This window comes from Balaenoptera acutorostrata, chromosome 10, assembly GCF_949987535.1.
Source record: "Balaenoptera acutorostrata chromosome 10, mBalAcu1.1, whole genome shotgun sequence".
NCBI classification, from domain to species: Eukaryota; Metazoa; Chordata; class Mammalia; order Artiodactyla; family Balaenopteridae; genus Balaenoptera; species Balaenoptera acutorostrata.
Genome location: NC_080073.1, coordinates 15,093,174 through 15,107,251, shown reverse-complemented (window position 1 = coordinate 15,107,251; position 14,078 = coordinate 15,093,174). Strand labels below are relative to the sequence as shown.

General features: G+C 34.1%; 1 protein-coding gene across 1 annotated transcript in view; it reads left to right on the top strand.

Moving 5' to 3' along the window:
* Positions 1 to 799: 799 nt before the first annotated feature.
* CNTN6 (contactin 6) overlaps positions 800 to 14,078 on the top strand; it is a 290,431-nt gene continuing 277,152 nt past the window's right edge. Inside the window, exon 1 of the mRNA XM_057555124.1 lies at positions 800 to 889. The gene's annotated coding sequence lies outside the window, so the exon portion shown is untranslated. The remainder of the gene's footprint in view (positions 890 to 14,078) is intronic.

Here is a 14,078-nt window from a genome sequence, read left to right as displayed (position 1 = left end):
TCCTTACAGAGTTGTTTTGCAAACACATATACAGTGGCTCTCGGCCTCAGGAGATTATACATATGTAACCTGAGAGAGCAGCTATACTCTTTTGGCCTTTACTTTCTTTATGTGCTTACCTGTCTTTTAGAAGCCTCATGCACGTATTTTAAAATTATGGTTTAGAAAGGATTCAGTGACAGTGCATAAGATCCTTGGGTTTTATTTCCCTTTTCTCTTCACCCTAACAAGTCGCAGGAGCTACAGGCATGAAAGCTTAAGAAAGCTTACGTTTGAATATAGTCTAAATTAGGGCAGACCCTTGACCAGCTTAATCTTTGCTTGCAAATGACAATGCAGTGAAACCATAGGAAGAAAAAAATTTACTTCTTTTCCTGTTGGAAACCTAATAAGTAGTTAGCCTGACCCAGTTTTCAATAAGAGAGATTTTCTGACGACCCAACAGGAGTGACTATCTCTAGTCAAAAAAAGAGGAGGGTGAATTTAATCTTTCATGCCACTGGAATGGCAGCTGCTCTCAGCATTCTCTGATTCTGTGAAGGATGATGAAGATAGAACTGGCTTTTCAATGTAGGGAGAATTTTCCTCTTGAATATTCCAAACGGGAGATTTGCACATGTGCCTCAAGAACTAATTGTCTAGGTTCCGTCAGGAATGCAGCAGGAGAGAAGCGTGTTTTATGCTTAAGACCAGAGAAGAGCCACGCAGTACTCAGTGGATAAAAGGCTTGCGGTCCCAGCTGGGAAAAAGAGTCCCATTATCTCCCAGCTGCATAGACATTCCATACGGCTTGGTTCTGCCTGGATGCACAGCATGCCTGGCTGAGAGCTTGAAACAGAGTTCTGCAGAAAAATTGTAAAGATCCCGAGACATTTCCCTGGCAAGATCTGTAAGTACAGAATTGTGCTGTCTGCTGCAATGAGAATATTGCTGGGCAAGCTGCAGCTTTTCTTCCTTTCAATGTCTTTGTATTAGCATAACAGGTAAAAGCTGGGGTTGGGGGAGAAGTCTCTGCTTTATTTATGCTGTGTTTCTATGATGCTGATGCTTAAAATGCATTTATTCCTGTGAAAGAAAATGTATTGAATCTGTATTCGGAGGAGCTTAGGATCAAACCAGGGAAAGAGACTACAGGTATATTTTTCAGTGTTTCACTAGTCTTTGCTGCAGTAAAACTAATGGGCAAGATGGGATGACAGTGCTAATTCTGGTACTTTCAGATGGCTTCATGCCCTTTCTGTAATGGCAAAAGGGAAAATGTGATTGCTAAATTTTTTTCATCAAAGGGTAAAGGGGTGGGGTTTACAGTGTCCAACGGATGATTTAAAGGAATGTTTATAAAAAGTTTCCTGGGGGAGGGTTTTAGTTAGGGGAGCAGAGCAAGACTGGAGGTCACACGAGCTCACCAAATTTATCTGGTATTTTGCCTCTTATGTAGCTTCTAGATAATAGCTTCTGGAGCTTCCATTTATAATAGTTAAGCTTGTCAGTGTTAAGGTATGTATAATACTTTATGGAAAGTTTCAAAAGTTGATGACTTGGGAATAAAACTTTTAAGAGCTCTGAGATTAGCCACATATAACCCATTATGTTAATGGAATATTGTCAACATTGGGGGTTTGGGGGGAAATTGGAATTCACAGTTTTGCTTCTCCAATTGTAAACTACTTATGTTTAAATAATCAGCATCTTGACTATGTCCTCTGAGAAACATTCACAGAATGACTAAATAGAAGAGGAAAAAATAGGGAGAACAGTAGAATTACACAGAATCAATTCAGAAAATGAGGTATTCATAATCTTATCTAAAGTGGCAATGTTTTTCAAAGGTCTTTATAAAAAAAAGAAGCCATATGTTGAATACTGAATTGCTTGTTTTGAACAATTTTCATTTGCCTCATGGGTTTATCATCTTTTTTTGATTATTGTTTTTAAAGACTACCAATTTATGTGCATTGTATTTTATATAAAAAAAAGAGACATTTAAGCACACTCTCCCTTGACCCTCCCTTCTTTCACACACGTATAAACCTACACAAATTCACAAAACAAACAGATACATACAAAAATACTGACAAGATGTGTATAACAAACAGAAATACAGTCATTTTATCTTTGATGCTTCAGTGATTTTTTTTTTAAAGCAACAACATGGCTATGCAGTCCAAAGATTTCAAATATATAAATCTGCAAACTTTTATATAAGGCTTTATATGAGGTTATATAAATGCATAACTTATCACATCTTAGCAAAAAAAAAAAAAAAAAAGCCCATCAACTACTGTGCATTACTTCTTTGAACATTGCTAGTGAAGTACCAGAATAGTTTTTTTTTTTAATTCTCCATGTAACTTTCCTTAATAAAAAGAATTTACATTGTCATATAGAAAATTATTACATATTTGGTACAAACTTAGACAAAACAAATTAATTATCTTGTAAAAAGCATGTGACATATATTGTTTGCATACTTAATTTTTCTGACAAATAAAATACTCAGTAGTACAAAAGTAAATTTGTACCTTTTAAATTATTTTAGTGGAGGAAGGTTATGAAATTATTCTTTTATGTATTTAACATCATGTTATTTAGAATGCAGTAGCAGAAGCTATACTCATTAAAAATAACTCAAGCATAAAAGTTTGAAAAAGAAATCTCAACACTCATAAATAACAACCATGAAATTTAAAGACTATCACTGGAGACATCCAATGCCAATGCCTAAATGAGAAAGAGAAAGACTTTGGTAAGAACGATTTCTTACCGTACATATTTAATTTTTTTTTTTTACAAATAAGAAGAATTTAAATAACATGATCGATGATTGATAGATAGATCCATAGATAGATTTTTTTAAAAGGATATGATTTTACCCTACTCTTTAAAAAAGGTACTGAATTTAATTTTAGATTTGGATTAAGCAGAAAAAAAAAGGAGCTGATATGAAACTGAAGAAATGACTAAATTTTGGGTATTCATTTCTTTGCAACAGAGAGATTAGTTCCAGAAAAATTACCTTAGAGTTAAGAACAACAATTATGAAAATGTTAATAGTTTCAACTCATTTTTAGAATGCATGTTTAACTATTAAACAATCTCTTATAAGTCCTTGTTGTGATAAAGAAATTAGCACATGTACTTTATGATTATCTCCCTTACACATACCACCTGAATTTTAATTATATTATCAGTTTTACATTATTGAGATTTACAGTATTTACATCCTGGCTTAATTCCTACACTCTTGGTTTGGACTTATTTCAAATTTGAAAGGATTCAGTCCTTACCAATTGATCAATTCACCATTCCTGTATTCTTTATTTTGAATTATTTCTCAGGTTGTTGGAGGTCCCTGTTAAGTAGTACCCCTCCACCAAAGAAACTGTCATAGGTGCTGTATTTTCTCTGTGCTTAGATAGACTGTTTATTCCATTTGCCTTATACATGAAAGACAAGTTATCTTTCTTGAATCAAACTTATTTTTTCCTTCAGAAATTTGTAAATATTTATAAACAAAGCTGAGGACACTTCCCATACTGAATGGTGCTGCCCAGTGGTTTTTAGATATGTTTGAAATTTTCATCCTTGTATACAACTTGCTTTTATTGTGATGGATGTCCACATGATTCTTGTTTGTCTGTTTGTGTTTGCCAGAATATGTTCTGAAGTTGGTGGGTCTTCATCAACTTTGCTTGAATATGGTGTACTCCACTGATTTGAGGTTCTTTTATTTCAAAATTTTTTATTGTTACACTATGTATTTAATTTTTTCCCAGAGAATGGGGAGATGGTTTTTATATTGCTTCTTTTCTTCAGGATCACCAATTATGGGCATGTTGGATCTCATTTGTCTGTCTTCAATATCTATCATATTATCCAAATTATTTTTAATTTTATACTTTTTCAGTTCACTTTGATTTTCTTTTTAAAAATATATGCAGAAGATATTAAATCTATGTAAGAGTAACTAAGCACTTTCCCCAAGCTGGGGCTGATTCTTCTTGAGATTTATGTTTTTTAACTGCATTTCCCTTTGTTCTCCCCACCCCACGATCTTCTTTTCCTTTCAAAATATAGGCATGAAATATGAATAAGCAGAGCACAGATGATTTTTAGGGCACTGAAACAATTTTCTATGATACTATAATAGTAGATACATGTCATTATATATTTGTCATAACCCACAGAATGTACAACACCAAGAATGAACCCTAATATGAACTGTGGGTTTGGGGTGATGGTAATGTAACAATATACGTTCACCAATTGTAACAAATTGTAGAATCATGTATACTGTGGTGGGGATGCTGACAGTGGGGGGGCTGTTCACCTGTGTGGGCAGGGTGTATAAGCTAGAGGGTTTGGGGACAAACTGCATTCTCCTAAAAGTAAGAGAAGGAGAAAGTAACTGTCACTTTTCCCTGATGCACCCCCGCTTAGGTCCATGTTTCTTCAGACTTTGGCAGTGATGGAAATGTGCTTCAGAGTCTGTGTTTTGGGGTAACCTCTACTCACATTTTTCATTGAAAACAGAGGGTTTTTTGCTTTGTTTTTGTATCCCACCACCATCATGTTTTTCTTTCTTCCTTGTTTCTGCAGAATAAATGAGGAATAGAAATCTCTTTAAGGAACTTTAAGTAAAAATCTTTCAGTTGGGGAAAATTCTTTTAAGTGGAAATTTCATTAGAAAATTAGAAACTAAATTATTCTCATTCATATTGACAAGAGCTGTTTTAGGTAAAATTGATTTCATGTGCACTATGTATTCTAGTATTAAATACTTGTTATAGTAAAGGCATAACACAGGGCATACTAGAGAAAAAAAAAAAAAAACAACAACCCACAGTCATTGGGCATTCTTTTGATCTCGTATTAGTCTTTCATGATGAAGTCTATGGCTTACTTAACTATCCTGCAATGAATCCTAAGGTAATTTACAGTGAATTTGCGTCCTAGTAGCATGAATCAAAATTAGCACTCTCAAATATTTTATGGTAGTAGAGTGGGTATAAAACTTACACATAATTGGTTTTCAATTAAATGAATAAATGAATGAAATTACTTAGGTATTGATATTTTTGAAAGAAGCAATAAAATAATCATGTATCCTATGAAGTAAAAAATGAGTGATCTTACTGGTAAAACATGTTCCATTAAGTGCCATTCTCTGCATGGGTATAAAGTGATAAGCAGGATTCTGAAGGCAGGCCACTTGAGCTGAAGTGCCACCCATCAGCTATATACCTGCTCTTCTCTACATCCAGTACAGAATAGCTTTGTTGCCTTAAGTGAGTTACTTAGCCTCTCTTTAGCTCAGTTTCCCCATCCCTAATGGAGAGAATAATAGTACTGACTTCAAAGTATTAGCAAGAGGATTAAATAGGTTAATATGTGAAAACACCTGGAAGAAAGCCTTGAAATTAATAAGTACTCTTTGTATTAGTTGTTTAATTGTTTTTATGTTAGTATCACTACTATAACATTTGTCTACAAGCTTTGGGATCAATTGGGACAAATAATACAAAACAATGAAACGAATGAAAATTACAATCATCTATTCAATTATATTGGGTATTTAGTAGACAATTAAATTTGGAGGTGTAAATCACAATAAGATATGAAAATAGAGCTCAGGGAGCATTGAGAGAAGATTTAGAGATGCTGGCCCTAAGATCCATATAGCTTAAAAATAGAAGTGATATTTCTGCATAGACCAAACAGTCAGGCCTGATCAAGAAAAAAGATTTATTTAATTTTCTGATTATGAATGCAATGCACAGAAAAACATTTTTTAAAAAGCCATAATTCCTTTCACCAAGGAAGGCCATGACAAAATGCTTATGCATTTCTTTCCTGTTGTTACTAAGGGCTTTTTATTTTTTAATTAAAATTTTAATGTCCTAAAAAAGTAATACATGCACCTCGAAACAACAGTAATGAAATTTGAAACTACAGCAAAGATAGTAAAATAAAAATACCTTCCTACACATTTCTAGTCCCACTTCCCAGAGATAATTTCAACAGTTTATTTTATTGTATTTATTGTTTACTGCCTTTTATTGGATTGATAAATATATTATTTATATATTTTTTACTAGCTTAAAAATTGGATACTCTATCACATTTTAGTGAACATAAATATTCTAACATAAAATATAACTTTATATTTTCTAAAAAGGCTAGAGATAATATATAAATCCTCTTCACAAACAGGATCATGACTTGTTTAAATTTTCTCCAAGATATTTTACCCAGTGTCTGCCTTTCTACCATTTTATTTTCATTTTATTTTTAAACTGCTTCCCATATTTTTAACTAAGCTTATTTTAAAGTTGAATTTTGATTGTTCAACTAGTTTTCATTTTTAGAGAAAATTATTCCATTACTTGTGTCTGCTGGATTTCCCTCATGGTGGCTCATTCTTTCTGGTGTTTATGATTTCCTTTTATGGCAAATTCATCTTCAGCAGATGTTGCTTTCCATAAGAGACCAGCATCATGTGAGTAGAAGATTCTTCTGTATAACATTGCTCCACTTCTGCCTCTAGGGTGGCTCTATAATTTCCCCGTTTTGGACTACTTTCTATGTTAACTTTTTGGCCTAAAATTACCTCACCATGCAGATGGAATAAATTTGAGCCCTACAACCAAGCTTGGGATAAACTTGGTATTCTGGCTACCTATGAGAGACTCTTTTTCCACCAGATAAGCAGAATCCTTCAAGATTCCCTGTTTCATGCACGGTCCTTTTCGCCTTGAATTATTTTAGCTTTACCACCTCCTCACCAGTCTACGTTTGAGTTTCCTCTTCATTTTTGGTTCCCTGAGCATTTTTTGTTTTCATTTACAACCTTGGTTATATACATTTTTATATTTGTTTTAAAGTATATTAGATAGTATTTTATGCATCCGTGGTGGAAATGATAAATTTCTCATTATTGTGCATAATATCATATACTTCCACCTTGACTCGAATTTTCCCCAACTGCTTTCCATCTTTTAGAAAGTCATCAAATTTCTGGCTTACTGTTTTTTTTCTTCCTGGCCCTCTATGATTTCATATATTTCTTTTGGTATGTTTTGGATCAATTCAATGGTACGTTAGGGGTGGAGGCATATACTCATTCCAAAATATTAAGCTGAAAGTTAATTCTGAGTTGTTTTTTTTTTAAATTAATTTTATTTATTTATTTTTGGCTGCGTTGGGTCTTCGTTGCTGTGCGCGGGGTTGCTTTCTCCAGTTGCGGTGAGCGGGGGCTACTCTTTGCTGTGATGTGCGAGCCTCTCACTGTGGTGGCCTCTCCCGTCTCGTAGCATGGGCTCCAGGCGCGGGCTCCAGCAGTTGTGGCTCATAGGCTCTAGAGCACAGGCTCAGTAGTTGTGGCACACGGGCTTAGTTGCTCCACGGCATGTGGGATCCTCCCGGACCAGGGTTCAAACCCGTGTCCCTTGCATTGGCAGGCGGACTCTTAACCACTGCGCCACCAGGGAAGCCACAATTCTGAGCTTTAAAAATAGATTTTTCACAGAAATTAAAGATGGTTATTTTCCTTAATTTTTAAGTAATTCGCTAGATCCTCACATTATCTAACAAGAAATGGTTAAAGCCAGCTGTATTTGTGTTTCCATTGGTTCCACAAACATTGACTTACTAGTGTCTGATTCAGTCCAAAAGGACAGTTCATTCAATAAGAAACTATGCTAGGTAATACTCTAGAATTTAGTTAGAAAAGCTGAACGTTTATATATTCTTTGGGAGTGGCAGCTATATTAATTCTTTAAATTTAATGATGTGCAAATTCTTAAAATGTAGCGGCAATTATTGAAAATGTTTTTTATCACAGCAATTCCTAATGACACAGTAAAGCTGAGTGCTAAACAGACCATTCTTCCTTTAGGTGGCTTCTGCTGATTAAAGTGAGAATATTGGGTTGGAAGTGTTTTAAAAGCTCTTTAAAAGTCTCCTTTTAAGGCAGGAAGGAAAGACTCAAATATGATATTTTGCAAAGTTTCTAGTAATTTCTCACTCTTGTGTGTAAAAAAGCCAATATGGACACGTTACTTTCAATACTTTTATTTTATTATTTCAAAGTTTAATTTATTTGGCTTCTATTACATTTGCATGACTGACAGGGCTGTGTAAGGAGCTGTATATAGAGAATTTTAATGGTATCTTTGTAAATGTCAGGAGTGCATTACACTTGTTGGAATAGAGCTCTTAGCCAAAGAACCTAATTTTCCTCTCTGGCATCCATCAAATTTCTCCAATTAGTAAAGAGCAGCAAATGAAAGAGGTCAGAAAGCAGATATGCTGCTAATTTTCTATCGGCTGATATGAGTAAATTAAAGAAATTCCTTCAAGTTTTATTGAGATGAAAAGCTTATAGTTACTCAAGGTTTGATAGAAGGAAAGTTTTTTTCAAATATGTAACGTTAAGATGTTTTCTAGGCATTTAATATTGTTAGCAAATTCTTAAACACGCTTAATTGTGAATCTGTGGTGCTGACAGGTATGCTAATTCTGACATTCCTATATCTAAATTAACACAAAAGTGTGTATTCAAGAGTTCTCTTAAAATTAAGTTCTCTTAAAATAATATACATGTTTTTCAGAGATGCCGATATGTTATTTTGTGCCAACTGTGTCTATATGGTTTGTAGACAAGAGAATGAGGCCTCTATCTGCTTCTTCCTTTCAAGCTATAGGGCACTTTGATGGGGAAAACTGTCTCAGCTGACTTCACTCTAGTTTCATCTATTGTTGTAAGATGTTCAGAGTGATTATGCAATGACAGAAACAGCTTTCTTATAGAAAAAGAGAGAATGGAATTTAAAAGAAAAATAACCTATTTGCCCTGTGTGGTTCAACATAGAAACCCAAATAGAAGTTTTCATACATTTACACACACACGTCCATCATCTGCACAATACTTGAGCCAATTTATTTTACCATTAGTGACTTCTTCACTTAAAAGGTAAAAGTCCTCAAGTCCATTCTCTACATCTGTGTCTTTATTCCTGTCCCGCTCCTAGGTTCTTCAGAACCATTTGTTTTTTTTTAGACTCCATATATATGTGTTAGCATACGGTATTTGTTTTTCTCTTTCTGACTTACTTCACTCTGTATGACACGGGGAGAGGGAAGGGTAAGCTGGGACGAAGTGAGAGAGTGGCATGGGTATATATACACTACCAAATGTAAAATAGCTAGCTAGTGGGAAGCAGCCACATAGCACAGGGAGATCAGCTCAGTGCTTTGTGACCACCTAGAGGGGTGGGATAGGGAGGGTGGGAGGAGGGAGACACAAGAGGGAGGAGATATGGGGATACATGTATATGTATAGCTGATTCACTTTGTTATAAAGCAGAAACTAACACAGCATTGTAAAGCAATTATACTCCAATAAAGATGTTTAAAAAAAAAAAGGTAAAAGTCATTTTCCACAAAGAAATGTGGAAGAACAAAAAAATCATTTTATGCCATTGAAGTTTCAAGACTTATAAATATATCTTTGGATGTCCTAAAGTATTTTTTTTTATTCTCAGAGTTTTAGCCCCTGGGCAACATTTTCTTTCATGCTTTTATGTGTATATGAAATTATCCCAATTTATTCAAAAATTCTGTTTAATCCAGATCAATAATTTAACATACTTAATTACAATACTAATAATATAATTCAATAAAATGTACTGATAATAAAGCAATAGTAAAAGGAATTCTCAAGTTTAATTAAATAACATTTCAGTACACTAAAATTTTTCAATATTATCTTTATAAATGATTGAAAAAATGTGATGCATACATTTATAATTATTGTCTTATAAACATAGTTTAAAAATTTTTTTTTAACACTTTGTTTTCATGGAAGTTTGGACCATATTTTACTTTGTTTAATTATTTATTCCAGTTTTGTTCTCCCCCAGAATCTGAGTTCCTGAAGGCTTGGGCCCTGACTTGTTCCTCTTTGTATGTTCAGTGCCTGGTTCATTGTAGACAGTGATTTTCACTAATACATTAATTCCACAAATATTGACTGAATACTTAGTATGTGATTGATGCTACTTCAGGTACTGGAGTGCAACTATAAACAAGACAGAGAAGAGTCCTGCTACTGTGAAATCAAAATTCTAACATGTGTTCTTGAATTCAATTAAATACCCATCTCTACCAATTTGGGGGGCTAAAATTTTAGAATTTACTTGAGAAATGAGCATTAGAATTTAATAAAATATTTAATTCCAAAATAATTTTTAATGAAAAAACTGTATATAGTGAGAAACACAGAAAGGACTACATAAAAAGGAATGCATATTTGTTTGGAATAATTATCCCTCTATTGTTATAGATGTTGATATATTCTAGGTTATCCAGTGGATTCATAAACTACCTGAAAAAAATAACATCTCATATTATATACATGTTCACATAATTTTCTAATCACATGTCCCAACTTCTTTACCTGAATGTTACTCATTTTCATCAAGTAAATGGTACTTGTGGACTCACAAAGATGATGAAATATGTTCAAAATTTGCAAACTACACCAAATTCTTAAATAACTTCAGCAAATTATATAGCAGTGAAGGAAACTGAAAACAAACAGAATATCACTTATTTTAATCCCTTTTTACTGATTATGCAAGTTGTATATATTTATTATACAAAATTTGGAAATGCAGAAAAATAAATATTACTCATTATCCTATCACTCAAGATAATGGCATCCTTTCAGTCATCTTTTGTGTGTGTGTGTGTGTGTAAAATACAACACTGGGATGAATCTATGTGTTTTTTTTTTTTTTTAACTGTAAAAAATGTATTTATTGATGCTGGCGGGAATATAAATTAGTACAATCACTTTGTAGAATTACAGTTGAAGTTGTACACACTCTTTGAGCTTGTAATTCCACTCTGGCATATACCCTAGAGAAATGCGCTGAAATGTATACCAAGAGACATGTTTAAGGATGTTCACAGCAGTAATTTTTGGTAGTAGCAAAAATTGTAAACAAGCTGTCCATCAACAGGGACTAGAAATGGAAATTTTGGTATATCCAAATAATGGAATATTACACAGCCCTGAAACTGACTAACATAAAGCATCACTCATTATTATGGATCAATTTCAAAATCAAAATGTGGGGTGAAAAAAGGCAAATTGTAGAATACATACGTTATGCTGCTATTTACATGAAAGTTGAAAGTATGTGAAAACTATACTATGTATTTTATTTAGGGGTGCAAACATATGTAAAAAACATGTGAAAATTAAAGGCAATGATGATTCTTAAGCTCAGGTTATAGTAGTTACCTAGGGTGTGAGGGCAGGAGGGAGAGAAACATTGGTTGGTAATGTTTTATGTTTTTAAAGTGGAAGGTGAGTACATGGATATTTAAATTCCTTTTTGTAAGTATTACATAGTACATCATAAAATTTTCCATAAAAGATAAAAATGCATTTGGATAGATCACAACAAAGTTTTAAGAGCAAATAATAAAAGTGTTGCTTCTGCACGGGGTCCTCTGCTCCAAGCTGCTGATCATATTTTTCCTTTCCCCTGAAGACCATGTTCAGGGCTGTTCAAACAAACTTGTGAACCCCACTGCCTCAGTGCTGGCCACCTCCCTCCTGCCCTTGTGAGGCCCTGAGGTCACGCCTCCTCCCCTGAGCTCCAGGTGGGCCAGGTGGGTGCAGGTGCAGTGTTCTTCTTCCACCCCTGCCTGGTGGGGCCTCTGCTCTTCTTGCTGTACTTGCTCTCCCTTGATAATTAGAGCTGAAGCTAATCATTTTCTCAAATTCATTGGCCATTAGTTAGGGTTGCCAGAGTTGGCAAATAAAAATACTAATGTAGGATTGCCTAAATTGTAAATTGCATAAATTGGAGTTTAGATAAACAACAAGTAATGTTTTAGCATAATTATGGCCCAAATTATTTGTTATTTATCTGAAATTCAAATTTAACTGGGTATCCTATATTGTACCTGGCAGTCCTGCATTAGTTCCTTTTCTTCCGGAAATCATCTGTCCAGAATTTTTGCTGATTTTTAAAATAGCAGTGGTAGTTTTATTTTTCACCTCACAGACTGACTTGGGAAGAGGTTTTTTTTTTTTTAAATACTAAGAATATTCATCTCTTTTGCTGTCATGTCTGGCAAATGCCTTTCATTATGAAAAGACACTGGTTTCAGGCTTCTAAATTTTACATCTTTGTGTAACTAATCTGTCATTATGGTTTCTGTCTTTGGTGTCAGGATGAGAAAGATCTCTCCCTGCTAAGATTATAGAAATTAGGGTGAATAAGTTTATAAAGGCTCAGACTGCACAAGCAGCAACAAATACAATACACAGGTCAAACATCAATTTAATGTTTCATATGAGTTTATACAGTATTTTCTGTGAATTAAACTTCTTAATGTAACCCTGTGGAAGGGGCGCTTGTCCTGTGTTTCAGAAATTCTCAACAACATTTGGAAAGAAGATGTGTTAACGGGAAGTATTCTGTCAAGATAATTACTTGGGGAAATTTATATAGAAAGTGTTACTTTCAGTAAACAGGCTTTCTTGGAAATGACAGTAGGACTTTGGCAAAGAGCTTAGACTCTTCTTCATCTTTGGGTCCTTTCCATTCATTAAAAACACTTTTCTTTGTTATGAAAACTTCCAAATATATACAAAAAAGCAGAGACTAGCATAGTGAATTCCTATGGAACCCTCACTCAGCTCCAACAAAGAACTACTGGCAAATCTCAAATCTTCCACCCATCCCTCTAGTTCTCTGATCATATTTTGAAACAAGTTCAGACATTATATCTTATCATCCATAAATATTTTCATATATATCTCTAAAAGATAAAGACATTGAAAAACACCTAACCAGAAAACCACATCACAACCAAAGAATATTAACAACCATCCCTTAATATAGGGATTATAATGTAGAATTCAGTCAACATTCAAATCTCCCTGATTATGTCTCAGATCAAGATCCAATTAAGACCACATATTGGTTTCTCTCTTTGTTTCTTTTTTTTATTTTTTGGTTTTTTTTGATAATTGATTTTTTAATTTAAATTTTATTTTATTTTTTCTATATGGCAGGTTCTTATCAGTTATCTGTTTTATACATATTAGTGTATATTTGTCGATCTCAACCTCGCAATTCATCCCACCACCACCCCTTGCCCCCGGTTTCTCCCCTTGGTGTCTTTAAGGTTGTTCTCTACATCTGTGTCTCTATTTCTGTGTTGCAAACTGCTTCATCTGTACCATTTTTCTACATACCACATATATGTGTTAATATATGATATTTGTTTTTCTCTGACTTACTTCACTCTGTATGACAGTCTCTAGGTCCAACCACGTCTCTACAAATGACCCAATTTTGTTCCTTTTTATGGCTGAGTAATATTCCATTGTATATATGTACTACTTCTTCTTTATCCATTCGTCTGTCAATGGGCATTTAGGTTGCTTCCATGACCTGGCTATTGTAAATAGTGCTGCAATGAACATTGGGGTGCATGTGTCTTTTTGAAGTATGTTTTCCTCTGGGTATATGCCCAGTAGTGAGATTGCTGGGTCATAATGTGATTCTATTTTTAGTTTTTTAAGGAACCTCCATACTGTTCTCCATAGGGGCTGTATCAATTTACATTCCCACCAACAGTGCAGAAGGGTTCTCCACACCCTCTCCAGAATTTGTTGTTTGTAGATTTTCTGATGATGCTCATTCTAACCAGTGTGAGATGATACCTCATTGTAGTTTTGATTTGCATTTCTTTAATAATTAATGATGTTGAGCAGCTTTTCATGTGCCTCTTGGCCATCTGTATGTCTTCTTTGGAGAAATGTCTGTTTAGGTATTCTGTCCAGTTTTTGTTTGGGTTGTTTGTTTTTTTAATATTGAGCTGCATGAGCTGTTTATATAGTTTGAAAATTAATCCTCTGTTAATTTTTTGCAGACATTTTCTCCAATTCTGAGGGATGTCTTTTCATCTTGTTTATACTTTCCTTTGCTGTGCAAAACTTCTAAGTTTCATAAGTCTCATTTGTTTATTTTTGTTTTTATTTCCATTAC